Raw genomic sequence first — 14,076 nt, 5'->3', positions numbered from 1 at the left:
CAGAGACAATGGAAAGAGCCCACAGGTGCCCTTCCCTGGCCCTAGGGACACCCCCACCCACCCCCACCAGAGAGACACCACAGGATGGGGGACCATTTCCAGGTAAGTCTCGGTAAGTATATATATATATATATTTGTTCACACCTGGAGCCACCTGCATGGCACTGGCCCCAATGGCCATGACCAGTGGACATTCGGGCCATTGGGGTGGTGAACATGGCTCCTGTCTTTACTAAGACAGGAGCCATGTCCATGGGGGTTGTGCGCCAGAAAATTGAATTTTTTTGCCTCTAAACAGTGTAGTGCCATAATTCGGTGCACAAGCTCCGGTTTCCCCTACACCTGCCCCCCTCCATGCGTCCTTTACAAGGACTCTAACAGGGCATTAGTGTCGGCTAGTGCCATTCCATAAATATGGCACCCGGCTGGCATCTTGGAATGGCGCTAGCCGGTGCTATACTTTTTCACGCAAAACTGCGCTAATGCAGTTTTGCGTGAAAAAGTATAAATCTGGGCCCAGGTTTCTCTGTGTACCATCTTTACAACCTTCAGACAGCTTCTTTGTGTTCATCCAGTAAAGTAAACGGTCCCATTGATGGTCCAATCTCTATTAAATGATCGAAAAATTCCTGCCCTGCATCCCCAAAAAACTGAACATAAGGGTTTTGTTGTACTCAGGTGAAAAGTCTTCCCCATCAAAGGCAAAAATATAATTTTCAAAGGAGTAATGCCATTGCTTCCACTTTGAAGTTGGTTTACCTGAAATCTGCCAGAGCAAATTTGGTAGATTACATATTTGGGTATATGGCATTTGAGAGTAAGAATGGAGACTGAACTCCTTCAGTCACTATGTGAAAATATTAGCCAAATTACACCAAGGAGGTAGAAGACAATTATTCCTCAAGGCCTTCTGTGACACCATAACCCTCTGTTTTGTTCGATAAAACGATGCTATCAGTTTTCCTGTTTATTTTCTCTACAGACAAAAAAAGGCCTCAGTATAAATGACTTCTTTTAAAATGCTTAGTCAAAGCATGTATTACCCAGGATGAAGTAATTTCTCCATGTGAAGTAAAGCTGCTTTCCAAGTAGCCCATCACAGCATCTAACACAAGTTCAAGCCTACACACACACACACATGTTAAAATGCTACAAATAGGGCAATATATGAGGTTGATGCACACCACAAACCACGGTTGTGGCTCCAAGGTGGTCTAAATTATTTATGTGACATCCTTTGTGCTACTTTCAGAACACCTGGCTACTCATTCAACGTAATGTGCATCATCACAAGGCAGGCATTGGTGTGCAGGAGCAGAGATGCATGGCAACAGTAGTCTGCAATGCTGTTTACAACATCAAAGTTCTCAAAGGTAAACAACGGCCCACACACTGTAATGCACCAAGTATGTAAATAAAATTTTGGATCAGTTGAATTGAAAAGTGCAGTAAATGTTCAGCGAAGTCAGCATACCATAACATGTCTGAGATATAGCCAATAGGAGTACTCAAGATCGGAAAAAATAATCAGACTGATGAGTGAGAATGTATAGAACGATGGTAGACTTTTCGAACTATATAATGAATTGAACTGGAAGGATCCTCAGATGGAAAAGGGAATAACTATTAATTACCAGACATCACTTAATATGAGGTTCAGCCTTGTGACACAAAAGTGGCCATTATGAGATTGGTGGTATATTCTGAGGACCGCTGGGGTGACGTCTGCCAACAGACCGCTGCACAGGCATTAATCCACCCGCCAGATTATGACACACAAACAAAAAACCAACAGAAAACAGCCACAACCACAAGTCCGCCAGACCCAACAAAGGCGAAAAACTATCAGACCCACCACCCTCACTGCTATTCCAGCAAAACACCGCCCTCCATATTATGATCTACGAATCATTACAGTGTATATTCAATGAAGGGCAACCATAGGCGGTGCACACCACTGCGGCGGAATTGGGCACCCAAAACCACATCAAGCCAACATTGGCCAGAACAAAAAACCCACACCTCAATACACACACACCCAACACACCCACCAACAGCACTATAAACCCCCCTACATAACCCACAATCCTCTGCAAACATGAAAAGACTGCAACACCTTGCCAGTCGAAACCATCAGAGAACTGCACATGCACCACATCTACTTATACATCCGTCACGCATCACACACCACACGTCTCACCACAATACGGAACACCCTCTGCACAACACATACAACACACAATAGGCATGTCCCCACAAAAGCACCCCCGTTTCACTGATGAGGAGTTACGGGTGATGGTGAAGGAAATCATCAGGGTGGAGCCACAGCTGTTTAGTGCACAGGTTCAGCAGATCTCCATTGTCAGGAAGATGGAGCTATGGCTGAGGATTGTGGAAAGAGTGAGCTCTGTGGGACAATATCCACACATACAGGACAATATCCAAAAGAGGTGGAATGACCTACGGGGAAGGTGCATTCCATTGCCTGAAGGTACCAGGTTGCCATCATGAGGACTGGCGTTGGACCCCTACCTCCTCCCCCACAGTTGACAGCATGGGAGGAGCAAGTCTTGGCAATACTGCATACTGAGGGCCTAACTGGAGTCACTGGAGGTCTGGACACTGGTAAGTCACCATTACTACCTTACCTCTATCGATACCTGCATGGCATGTCACCACCTCTCCCTGACACCCTAGACCCCACTCCATTCCATACAGTGCACCCCCCAATAACCATCCTCAATTGTGCACCCTTGCGTGCCCTACCTACTGCAAGCACACCCCTCCCAGCTCTGCATGCACACACCACAGCAATGCATGGATAGCATGTAGCACTACCAAACCCACAATCACTCACCATACACTACCAAAGGTGGGAGGACAACACCAAACCCTTAGGGAAAGGTAGAAATGCAGAATATGTGACATACAATGACCCATAACCCCCAGAGAGCACAGAAGTCATGATAGGGGGTTTCTGCAAGGAGGACCAACACCAGCAAAGCAACCACAGTGGATTTCTGGACCTGAGTACCTGTGAAACAAGGGGACCAAGTCCAAGAGTCGCGACAATGTCGAGAGAGGGCAGATGCCCAGGAAATGCCAGCTGAGTGTGCAAAGAAGCTGCCACCGGATGGAAGAAGCTTTGGTTTCTGCAAGAATGAAGAGGACTAGGAACTTCCCCTTTGGAGGATGGATGTCCCACGTCGTGAGGAAGCCTGCAGAGGTGTTCCCACGCAGAAAGACCACAAACAAGCCTTGCTAGCTGCAAGGGTCGCATTTAGGGTTTTTGGATGCTGCTGTGGCCCAGGAGGGACCAGGATGTCCCCACTTGGATGAAGAGACAGAGGGGGCACCCAGCAAGTCAGGGAGCCCTCAAAGAAGCAGGCAGCACACGCAGAAGTACCGGAACAGGCACTTAGAAGAGGAGTGAACCGGAGTCCACCCGAAGTCACAAAAGGGAGTCCCACGACACCGGAGGACAACTCAGAAGGTTGTGCACTGCAGGTTAGAGTGTTGGGGACCCAGGTTTGGCTGTGCCTGAAGGAAATCCTGGAAGAGTGCACAGGAGCCGGAGCAGCTGCAAATCACGCGGTACCCAACAATGCAGTCTAGCGTGGGGAGGCAAGGACTTACCTCCTCCAAACTTGGACTGAAGAGTCACTGGACTGTGAGAGTCACTTGGACAGAGTTGCTGAGTTCCAGGGACCACGCTCGTCGTGCTGAGAGGGGACCCAGAGGACCGGTGATGCAGTCTTTTGTTGCCTGCGGTTGCAGGGGGAAGATTCCATCGACCCACGGGAGATTTCTTCAGAGCTCCTGGTGCAAGAAGGAGGCAGGCTACCCCCAGAGCATGCACCACCAGGAAACATTCGAGAAGGCGGCAGGATGAGCGATACAAGGTTGCAGTAGTCGTCTTTGCTACTTTGTTGCGGTTTTGCAGGCGTCCTGAGCAGTCAGCGGTCGATCCTTTGGCAGAAGGTGCAGAGAGAAGTGCAGAGGAACTCTGGTGAGCTCTTGCATTCGGTATCTGAAGAATTCCCCAAAGCAGAGACCCTAAATAGCCAGAAAAGGAGGTTTGGCTTCCTAGGAAGGAGGATAGGCTAGTAAGACAGGTAAGAGCCTATCAGAAGGAGTGTCTGACGTCACCTGCTGGCCCTGGCCACTCAGAGCAGTCCAGTGTGCCAGCACACCTCTGAATGCAAGATGGCAGAGGTCTGGGGCACGCTGGAGGAGCTCTGGGCACCTCCCCTGGGAGGTGCAGGTCAGGGGAGTGGTCACTCCCCTTTCCTTTGTCCAGTTTCGTGCCAGAGCAGGGCTGGGGGATCCCTGAACCGGTGTAGACTGGCTTATGCAGAGATGGGCACCATCTGTGACCATCAAGGCATTTCCAGAGGCTGGGGGAGGCTACTCCTCCCCAGCCCTCACACCTTTTCCCAAAGGGAGAGGGTGTAACACCCTCTCTCTGAGGAAGTCCTTTGTTCTGCCTTCCTGGGCAAGGCCTGGCTGGACCCCAGGAGGGCAGAAACCTGTCTGAGGGGTTGGCAGCAGCAGCAGCTGCAGTGAAGCCCCGGGAAAGGCAGTTTGGCAGTACCCGGGTCTGTTCTAGAGACTCGGGGGATCATGGAATTGTCTCTCCAATGCCAGAATGGCATTGGGGTGACAGTTCCATGATCTTAGACATGTTACATGGCCATTAATTAAACAGAGTGCAGCAAGCTCATAAAGAGACGCATCAATCCCTAATAGTTTCCAAGTAATCACAATAAACACAAATAATATTAAAAAGTAGAATGTAGTGTGCACCTCCACAAAAATTCCTGCTGCACTAAGGAACCACAGGGGTGAAAAAAACACCCCAATTGTTAAAGAAGAAAAGATTGGGTGGTGCACCACTTTAAGTTGTAGACATATTTTTTATATACTAATTGTAGAAGAGTCCCAGATAATTAAACAGGTGATGATACACGGTTTCTGTTCTTTTTCTTCCCAAAATTCTTTTTATTTGATCAAGAATACTTTTTATAACAGTAAGTTGATGAAAGCAAACAGCCAACGCGTTTCGCCCTATACACTTGGGCTTCTTCAGGGCTGCAAGAGTAACATATAACCATAAAAAAGTTGAATGATAGTGGTATTCCTGATATCATTTCATATGTAAGAACAAACAAGAAAAGTTTTTTACATAAATTTTATAGTGCAAGGCATAAAACAATATTTATATACAGTTGTGATTTATGTCCCAATGGAAAGAAACGATTTTTTATATTTGCCATAATTCCGTGTAAAAGTCAACCTCGAGTTATAAGTCTAGAAAAGAACCGGCAAGGACCATAAGAACTGTGGTAAGTAGAATAATTTAGTGAACCCTAAACGAAAAAGTGCCAGCATTACCATACCAGTGTGTTTAGAGAATATCATTGTGCATGCAATAATGAAAAGCCCTAAAAGAGAGCTGAAAAGTAAGATATTTTAAGTGAAACTAAAGTGAGACAGAAGTAGGATAAATGAAAAAATATATAAATTGGTATAACCAACAAACCACCTACCAAATGGTAAGTTCCAAACTGTATTGAAAAGTTGTTTGCAAAATATGACTGAGCACAACCAAGTTTCAGAGTGCTAAAAATAAATAAGAGAAGACAAAAAGAAAAACGATTCATATATCCAAGAAGATGACACCGATATTGGATAAAAGTGGACTGGGGGGCTTTTGTAAAGGCTCAAGGCGGCATGAAGCCATAACAAAATACATTTAATAAGATAAGGTAAATGATATCCAATTTTAAGGCAAGGACCCCAGGAGGGCAGAAACCTGCTGAGGGGTTGGCAGCAGCAGCAGCTGCAGTGAAGCCCCGGGAAAGGTAGTTTGGCAGTACCCGGGTCTGTTCTAGAGACTCGGGGGATCATGGAATTGTCTCCCCAATGCCAGAATGGCATTGGGGTGACAGTTCCATGATCTTAGACATGTTACATGGCCATGTTCGGAGTTACCATTATGACGCTATACATAGGTAGTGACCTATGTATAGGGCACGCTAGTGCCAGGGTGCCCACACACTAAGTAACTTTGCACCCAACCTACACCAGGTGAAGGTTAGACATATAGGTGACTTATAAGTTACTTAAGTGCAGTGGTAAATGGCTGTGAAATAACGTGGACGTTATTTCACTCAGGCTGCGGTGGCAGGCCTGTGTAAGAATTGTCAGAGCTCCCTATGGGTGGCAAAAGAAATGCTGCAGCCCATAGGGATCTCCTGGAACCCCAATACGCTGGGTACCTTAGTACCATATACTAAGGAATTATAAGGGTGTTCGAGTATGCCAATGTGAATTGGTGAAATTGGTCACTAGCCTGTTAGTGACAATTTGGAAAGCAGAGAAAGCATAACCACTGAGGTTCTGGTTAGCAGAGCCTCAGTGAGACAGTTAGTCATCACACAGGGAACACATACAGGGCACACTTATGAGCACTGGGGCCCTGGCTGGCAGGGTCCCAGTGACACATACACTAAAACAACATGTATACAGTGAAATATGGGGGTAACATGCCAGGCAAGATGGTACTTTCCTACACCAGTGGCCCACCTCCACTAGCCAGTCTACTCAACAGCCATCAACATCTGCTGCGCCCCAAGACCCACAGGCCACCAGCACCCCTGCCCCTGCAGAAGGTGAACCACCTTGCAAACATTCCCTGGAACCCAGACAGACATCCAAGACTGTTTCCAAGACCACCGCCAGGAAATCAGCCTGTCCAGAATGTCCCCTTTGTGTGCCACTGAGTCACCTTGTTCACTTTGGACTGCTATTGCTCCTCTTCCTATGGTCCCATGGACACTGGACCTGTGCTACAAACATACTGGGTCACTACTCTGAAGTTTTCCTCAACCATCACCCCACTCTATTGCACTTTCCCTTCATTATTGTCACTTCAATAAGCACCCTTGAACCCAACTGGAGTAATAGTGCTTTATCAGACGGAAATGTGCAAAGTATCAAACTGTATTATCCTGTGTAAATGTCCTGTAATGTGTGAATCCATGCAACAAATGTGTTTCAGCAGCCTGTAGACATCATATCAGTACACATTTGTAACCACACCAACATCTGCAAAAAGGGAAGGCATAAGTGACAGTCAATTGTAATGTAAAGGTAGTGATTGGCACAACATAGCTGGCACACAGCACTTGACTAAAATAGAGATATGAACAGATCATTAGTCTTACCTGGGTGTCATTGGAAATACTGCTGCATGATAGGTGTCCTGCTGTCCACATCCTCCTCTTCTTCCTCATCCTCACTGTTCTCAGTGTCCACTGCTGCCACAGGTGCATTAACACCCCCGTCCTCCTGCAGGTCATTCACATGCCAACTGAGGGTCAAATTGTGCAGCATGCAGCAGATCACCACAATCTGGTAGACCTTCTTAGGGGTGTAGCATAGGGATCCACCTGTTAAATGAAGGCACCTGAACCTGGCTTTCAGTAGACCAAATGTGCACTCTACAACCCTCCTGGTACGGACATGTGTTTCATTGTACAATTTTTCAGCCCATGTTCTCAGATTCCTAGAAGGGGTCAACAGCCAAGAGAGGTTTGGGTAGCCGGAATCACCTGGAAGAAGTCAGGGACACACATTACCCATGTACAAAGGCATAGAGTACAACTCCAGGAGGCATACACTGACATACATTGTGTGGAGACTCAATCTCACCTCTGAGCCACACTCTGTGCCTCTGTAGTTGTGCCATCACCTGTGGAACGCTGCTATTCCTCAATACATAGGAATCATGCACAAATCCAGGAAACTTGGCAGTGACGTGCAAGATATATTGATCAGCAAGGCACACAATCTGGACATTTAGAGAGTGGTAACTCATCCTTCCAAGCACAATCGAGAACATTGGCTGTGACAATCCTGCAGCCAAGCCCACAGTCACCTGGATAGAACCAAATAACAAAGGTGAGTTCCCATAAATTCATACTCTTGGTGAGGGAATCAATGACCCATAGATTTAATCCGGTAAGCAAGGAAACGTTATGTTCTGGTTGGTAAGTGTTTAATTCACCATATATGTCTGAAATCAACATAGCACATTGAAGAAGTGCAGTGAACAGCCAACTCATGTTTCGCCCTCATAAGTGTATCCACCAGGGCTTTCTCAAGGCTGTGAAGAATAAGTGAAAAAATAGATTTTAGAAGTAATGGATGATAAAGCTCACGAGACAGAAAGTGCACCCACGTCTGAATTACAGGGAAAATAAGAAAGGGGGGTGTGAGGCAAAGAGGGGGTCTTACTGTACTGATAGCCCCAGGATTCAAGCAATATAGTAGAGAAGGAAGCCCCGCTCCAGGAGTGCTGTTAGACAAAGGAAAATCTGCGTAGAATGTGCGAAAAAATAAATAGACTAAAAATCTAAAAAGACAAAAAGACAAAAATTAAGCCGAAGAGAAATGTGCCATCAATGCGGGTGTGGATGCAGCTTAACATACTCAAATTGGCCGCAAAAAGGTGAAAAAAGTTCCAATTAACATACGCAAACGAGGAAGAATCCATATAGATGTGTTAGGTGCTGGCATGCTATATGGTGGAAGTGGTCTGTAAAGTAAAGAGAGTATCCAAAAAGTGAGCTTAATACTGCATGCACATATGAAAAATAAGAAAGAAACATACCATTCAAAATTGTAGAAACATCATGGATATAAAATACAAAATCCAATATTAGACAGTCTGCAGACAAGGAAAATATAATGACAAGATTTCAGGATGTGGCACCCTAGCAGGCTCGGTTAAAATACTAGCAAACTTGTGAGTCAAATACCACAGGTATTTAAAGAAAAATATATATAAGGTCTTGGAAAGGAAAGCCTGTATAGTGGTTACCGATGGCACTAAGGGGAATATTTATACTCCGTTTGCGCCGAATTACCGTCGTTTTTTTTTACGCAAATTCGGCGCAAAACTAACGCCATATTTATACTTTGGCGTTAGACGCGTCTAGCGCCAAAGTATGAGGAAAGAGCGTCATTTTTTTGCGTGAACGCCTTCCTTGCGTTAATGAGATGCAAGGTAGGCGTTCCCGTCTAAAAAAATGACTGCGACGCAAATGCGTCGTATTTATACTCCCGGGCAAAAATGACGCCCGGGAGTGGGCGGGGCAAAAAACCCCGCATTTGCGCCGGATTTTAGCGCCTGGGTCAGGGCAGGCGTTAAGGGACCTGTGGGCTCAAAATGAGCCCAAAGCTGCCCTCCCATGCCCCCAGGGACCCCCCCTGCCACCCTTGCCCACCCCAGGAGGACACCAAAGGATGGAGGGACCCACCCCAGGGACATTCAGGTAAGTTCAGGTAAGTATAATATATTTTTTTTTAAATATTTTTTTTTGGCATAGGGGGGCCTGATTTGTGCCCCCCTACATGCCTCAATGCCCAATGACCATGCCCAGGGGACATAAGTCCCCTGGGCATGGCCATTGGGCAAGGGGGCATGACTCCTGTCTTTACTAAGACAGGAGTCATGTAAATGGCGTCTGGGCGTCGTTAAATATGGCGCTAATCTGGTGGAGGCGATTTTTTGCGTCAACCTGACTTGCACCATTTTTAAGACGCCCTAGCGCCATTTTTCCCAACGCCGGCGCTGCCTGGTGTACGTGGTTTTTTTCCACGCACACCAGGCAGCGCCGGTCTGCTTGCGCCGGCTAACGCCATTCAATAAATACGGCGCCCGCATGGCACTTCAGAATGGCGTTATCCGGCGCAAAACTTTTTGACGCTAAACTGCGTTAGCGTAGTATAGCGTCAAAAAGTATAAATACGGGCCTAAAAGTGCTGAAAAAACAGAAAAAGAGAAGTTAGTCATCAAACACACATCGGGCTGGAAATGCCAGAGCATAGGGTTGACCCGGTCTCCAGACACGAGACGGGCCAGAGAATAATAGGAGATATTTAGAAAGTATAGGGTATGTAAAGATGAAACTGTTTAGTTTGTATGCAGCTTACCCTATTGAAAAGGAGAAAGCAGTCAAAAATAGGAATAACGGGTTCAATCCCTCGCGTCCTCGGCCGCCGCCATTGAGAAAATGTAAAACAGAAGGTCCTTCTTTTATGTTGTTAAGGCTGATACGGGTAGTAACAGCGATAAAAGGCTATTAGAAGGCTAGAGTTGCGCTTAATAGTGAGCGCCATCTTGGAAGAGGACAAAAAAAGGGGTTACGGGACCAATAAGGTCCATGTATATAAAATGTAAGAACTCCGGGAAAGTAGTGTGAATGCATATGGAGGTGTGCATGGAAAAGTTCACGGTACTCGATAGAATAACTAGAGTACCTATGTGTAAATAGATACGTAAGTCAGAAGTGTATGTGGAAATGCATAGAGATAATCGCCATCTTAGGTGTGGGCGCATGTATTGGTCTGGGTAACCACTGACGAAATGGGGGAAGATGAGCAACAAGGCTCAAACTAGAAAAGACAGGAGGAGTTGTGCTAGCTAGTAAGAGAAGTTTAAATCCACAGTGAGGAAGAGCAGACATAGAGGAGGTAAAAAGTTGGAAGAAAGGGAGAAGTTAAAAGATAAAATACATAGATGAAGAGAATACAGGGAGCAAAAAGATTTGTTTGTATCCCATTTAAAAAGCATGGTTGGAGAAAAATACATGTTTGAGAAGACAATAGTTAAAGACTGAGATACAATGGTATTATCAGTTCAAAGTAGCCAATAGTGCCATTCTGCATCTTCATTAAGACCTCGGCGAACAGTGTCCTACAGAATAATGAGACGGCTTTCCTCCTGGCGTAATTTCAGTTCCAGATTACCACCTATCGGGTTTTGAGTAAGTCGTCGAAGGCCACAAATAGAAAAATTGTGTTCCTCAGGATGATATGTAGTGAAATGTTCCAAAAGGGGTGCCTTTAAGTCCTGTTTTTGAATAATACGATAGTGTTCTTGAATCCTGGTTTTCAGGGTGCGAGTAGTGCTACCTAAATAAACTTGATTACATGGGCACTTGATCAAATAGATCACATTCAAGCTCTCACAGTTGATAAAATCATGAACATGATGTACATGGTCATTGATCTTGATTGAGTTGGTTTACTATAAGCCTAATTTACAGATGGAGCACTTGGTGCAGGTAAAGAACCCTTTTGGTCTCGGTGGAAAGTTAAAATGAGGAGGTTGTGATCGAAAAAAGGAAAGGCAGAGTTTGTCACGAAGATTGGGGGCTCTTCTATAGCCGATTTGAGGAAAATTGGAGATATATTGGCTTATAGATGAATTGTTTTGTAAGAGGTGCCAATGTTTTTTGAGAAGTTTCTGAATCTGCTGATGGCCATTATGATATTCATTAATGAAACGAACTGTGGTATTCCTGTTAGTGTGTTTTGGTTTGAAAAGTATCATATGTCAATCCATATTTTCCAGCTTATCTTTTGCCCTTTTCAGGGTGGTGGCATGATATCCCCTGGCTGATAATCTTTCGAACACTTGTGAGGAGACCATATCGTAATCAGATTTGCTGGTACAGTTGAGTCCGGCCCTCCTAAATTCACCTGTTGGAATATTTTGGATGGTGCTGGAAGGGTGGTAGCTTGAAGCATCAAGGATAGAGTTGGCTGCTGTGTGTTTCCGAAAAAAGCAGTATGTAACTTATTGTTCATGACGAAAATATGGAGATCAAGATATTCTACCATAGTGTTGGAAATTTGATAGGTGATATTGAAGTTCCAACGATTGGGTGTGAGAGAATCGAGAAAGGTGTTCTTGAGCAAGATGTCGTCTATGTAGCGACCCCAAAAGATAATGTGTTGGGAGAGATGTTCATTTTTGTCACTCCACAGCCAGTCACTTTCTATGTCACCCATCAGGATGCAGGCGTACGGCGGTGCGAACATAGCCCCCATCGCCGTCCCCTGGAGTTGTAGATAGAATTGCCCATTGAATAGGAAAGAATTGTTTTACAGACAAAAACGGAGCATTTCCAGGATCATGTGATTTCTCTCCATGTAGTGAGCAGATTTAGTGGAGAGGCATTTCCTAACAGCTTCAATTCTGTCATCATGCTTAGTAGATGTGTAGAGACTCACTACATCTATTGTTGCTAGGAGATAGCCATCTTGCCACTCAATATCCTGATGTTTTTGGAGAATGTCTTTAGTGTCTTTAATGAACGATGGTAGGTTGCTCATAAAGGGTTGGAGTTCATGATCAATCAGGGTGCCTAGGTTGGATGATACTGAGTTGATTCCGAGATAATAGGTCTGCCTTTGGGGAGATGTCCTCCTTTTGTGTATTTTAGGGGGGTTAAATAAAGTGTAGGAGTGGTAGGATGAGGTAAGTAAAGAGCAGCCTTTTCTTTAGATGAAATTAACTGACGAAAATGCCAGTGTTCCAGTAGCTTAAGTATTTTCCCTTGTATATTGGATGTAGGGTTGGAGGCCAAAAGTTTGTAGCAAGTAGTGTCATTAAGTTGGCGGTATGCCTCCTGACGATAGTCATGTTGATTTAATAAGACTATATTACTACCCTTGTCAGCCTCTTTGATAACCAGTGACTTGTTAGTTATTAATTCTTGAAGTGCTAGTTTTTATTGCTGGTTGACATTTGAAGGTAAAAATGTACATTTTGTGCAATATTTTAGGTATTCTTGGTCGAGGTCATTGGTAACTGCTGTAAGAAAAAGGTCAATTGAGTTGCCAGGTGGTAGCACAGGAGTGAAGGTGGATTTGGTCGGAAGATCAGAAGGAAAGTTGACTTTGGTTTCTATCTCCAATTCTTGTGCTATGGTGGTAATGGGAGTGTCCGGTTGGTTAAGATTGGGGCTATCAGTACAGTAAGACCCCCTCTTTGCCTCACACCCCCCTTTCTTATTTTCCCTGTAATTCACACGTGGGTGCACTCTCTGTCTCACGTGAGCTTTATCATCCATTACTTCTAAAATCTATTTTTTCACTTATTCTTCACAGCCTTGAAAAAGACCTGGTGGATACACTTATGAGGGCGAAACACGTGTTGGCTGTTCACTGCACTTCTTCAACATGCTATGTTGATTTCGGACATATATGGTGAATTAAACACTTACCAACCAGAACATAACGTTTCCTTGCTTACTGGATTAAATCTATGGGTCATTGATTCCCTAACCAAGAGTATGAATTTATGGGAACTCACCTTTGTTATTTAATTTCCATATATACAGGGGACTAAGGTCCAATCCCCTTGGTTTTTGAGCTACCACTCTCACTTAACCACTTTGATAACCTGGCATTTTACACAGGAAGTAAAATCTGGACCTTGACTTTCCTCACCTGGATAGAACCACTTGCCAGGAAATGGAGCACTGAGAGTACCTGCATAACAGGGGAAATTCCTGTAGTGCTATGGATGGCAGGAATTAGATCAGGCTCCAGTTGTGCACACAGCTCTGTGATTGTGGCCCTGTCCATACGATAGGTGAGTATGATGTGCCGGTCCTCCAGTGTAGCCAAGTCCACAAGGGGTCTTTACACGGGTGCTTGCCTCCTCATCCTCCGCAGTGGTTGGTATCTAAGTGAGCCAATATTAAAATGTGTGTGACTACAGGAAGTATGGACAAACAGCATCACAGTACACAGTGCATGTATGTATGTAGGAGACTGGAATTGTATAGGTGTGTACAATCTGCACCATTGATGCACATATATTGGTCCCACATGAGTACTAGCAGTAGGAAATGGCAACCACCTGTCCTGTATGCACTCTGCCGGCAGTTGACATCATGGTGGAAGGCAGTCTGCACCACTGTAGAACTCCCCATTAGCTAACATGGGGCTCTATGGAATACAGGAACCGATGATGATCAACGCCAAGGGTCAAAGTGTTCACCACCACGGCCGTGACCGCCATTTTCTCTGTACCACTTCACTTGATTCCAGACTCTCTCCGGATCAACATCTCCACTGCGTGTGCTGTTGTGACCTGTGTCTGGAACCTGTGATGGCCCGTGCTACAGGGGGAAGGGCTCCAGCCTTCACATCGGAGGAGCTGAAGAAGCTTGTGGATGGGGTCCTACCCCTGTATGGGCAGATGTATGGGCC

Source organism: Pleurodeles waltl, chromosome 5 (genome assembly GCF_031143425.1).
Source record: "Pleurodeles waltl isolate 20211129_DDA chromosome 5, aPleWal1.hap1.20221129, whole genome shotgun sequence".
Classification (NCBI taxonomy): Eukaryota; Metazoa; Chordata; class Amphibia; order Caudata; family Salamandridae; genus Pleurodeles; species Pleurodeles waltl.
The sequence above is the reverse complement of the archived record's forward strand: the minus strand, read 5'-3'. Positions refer to the sequence as shown.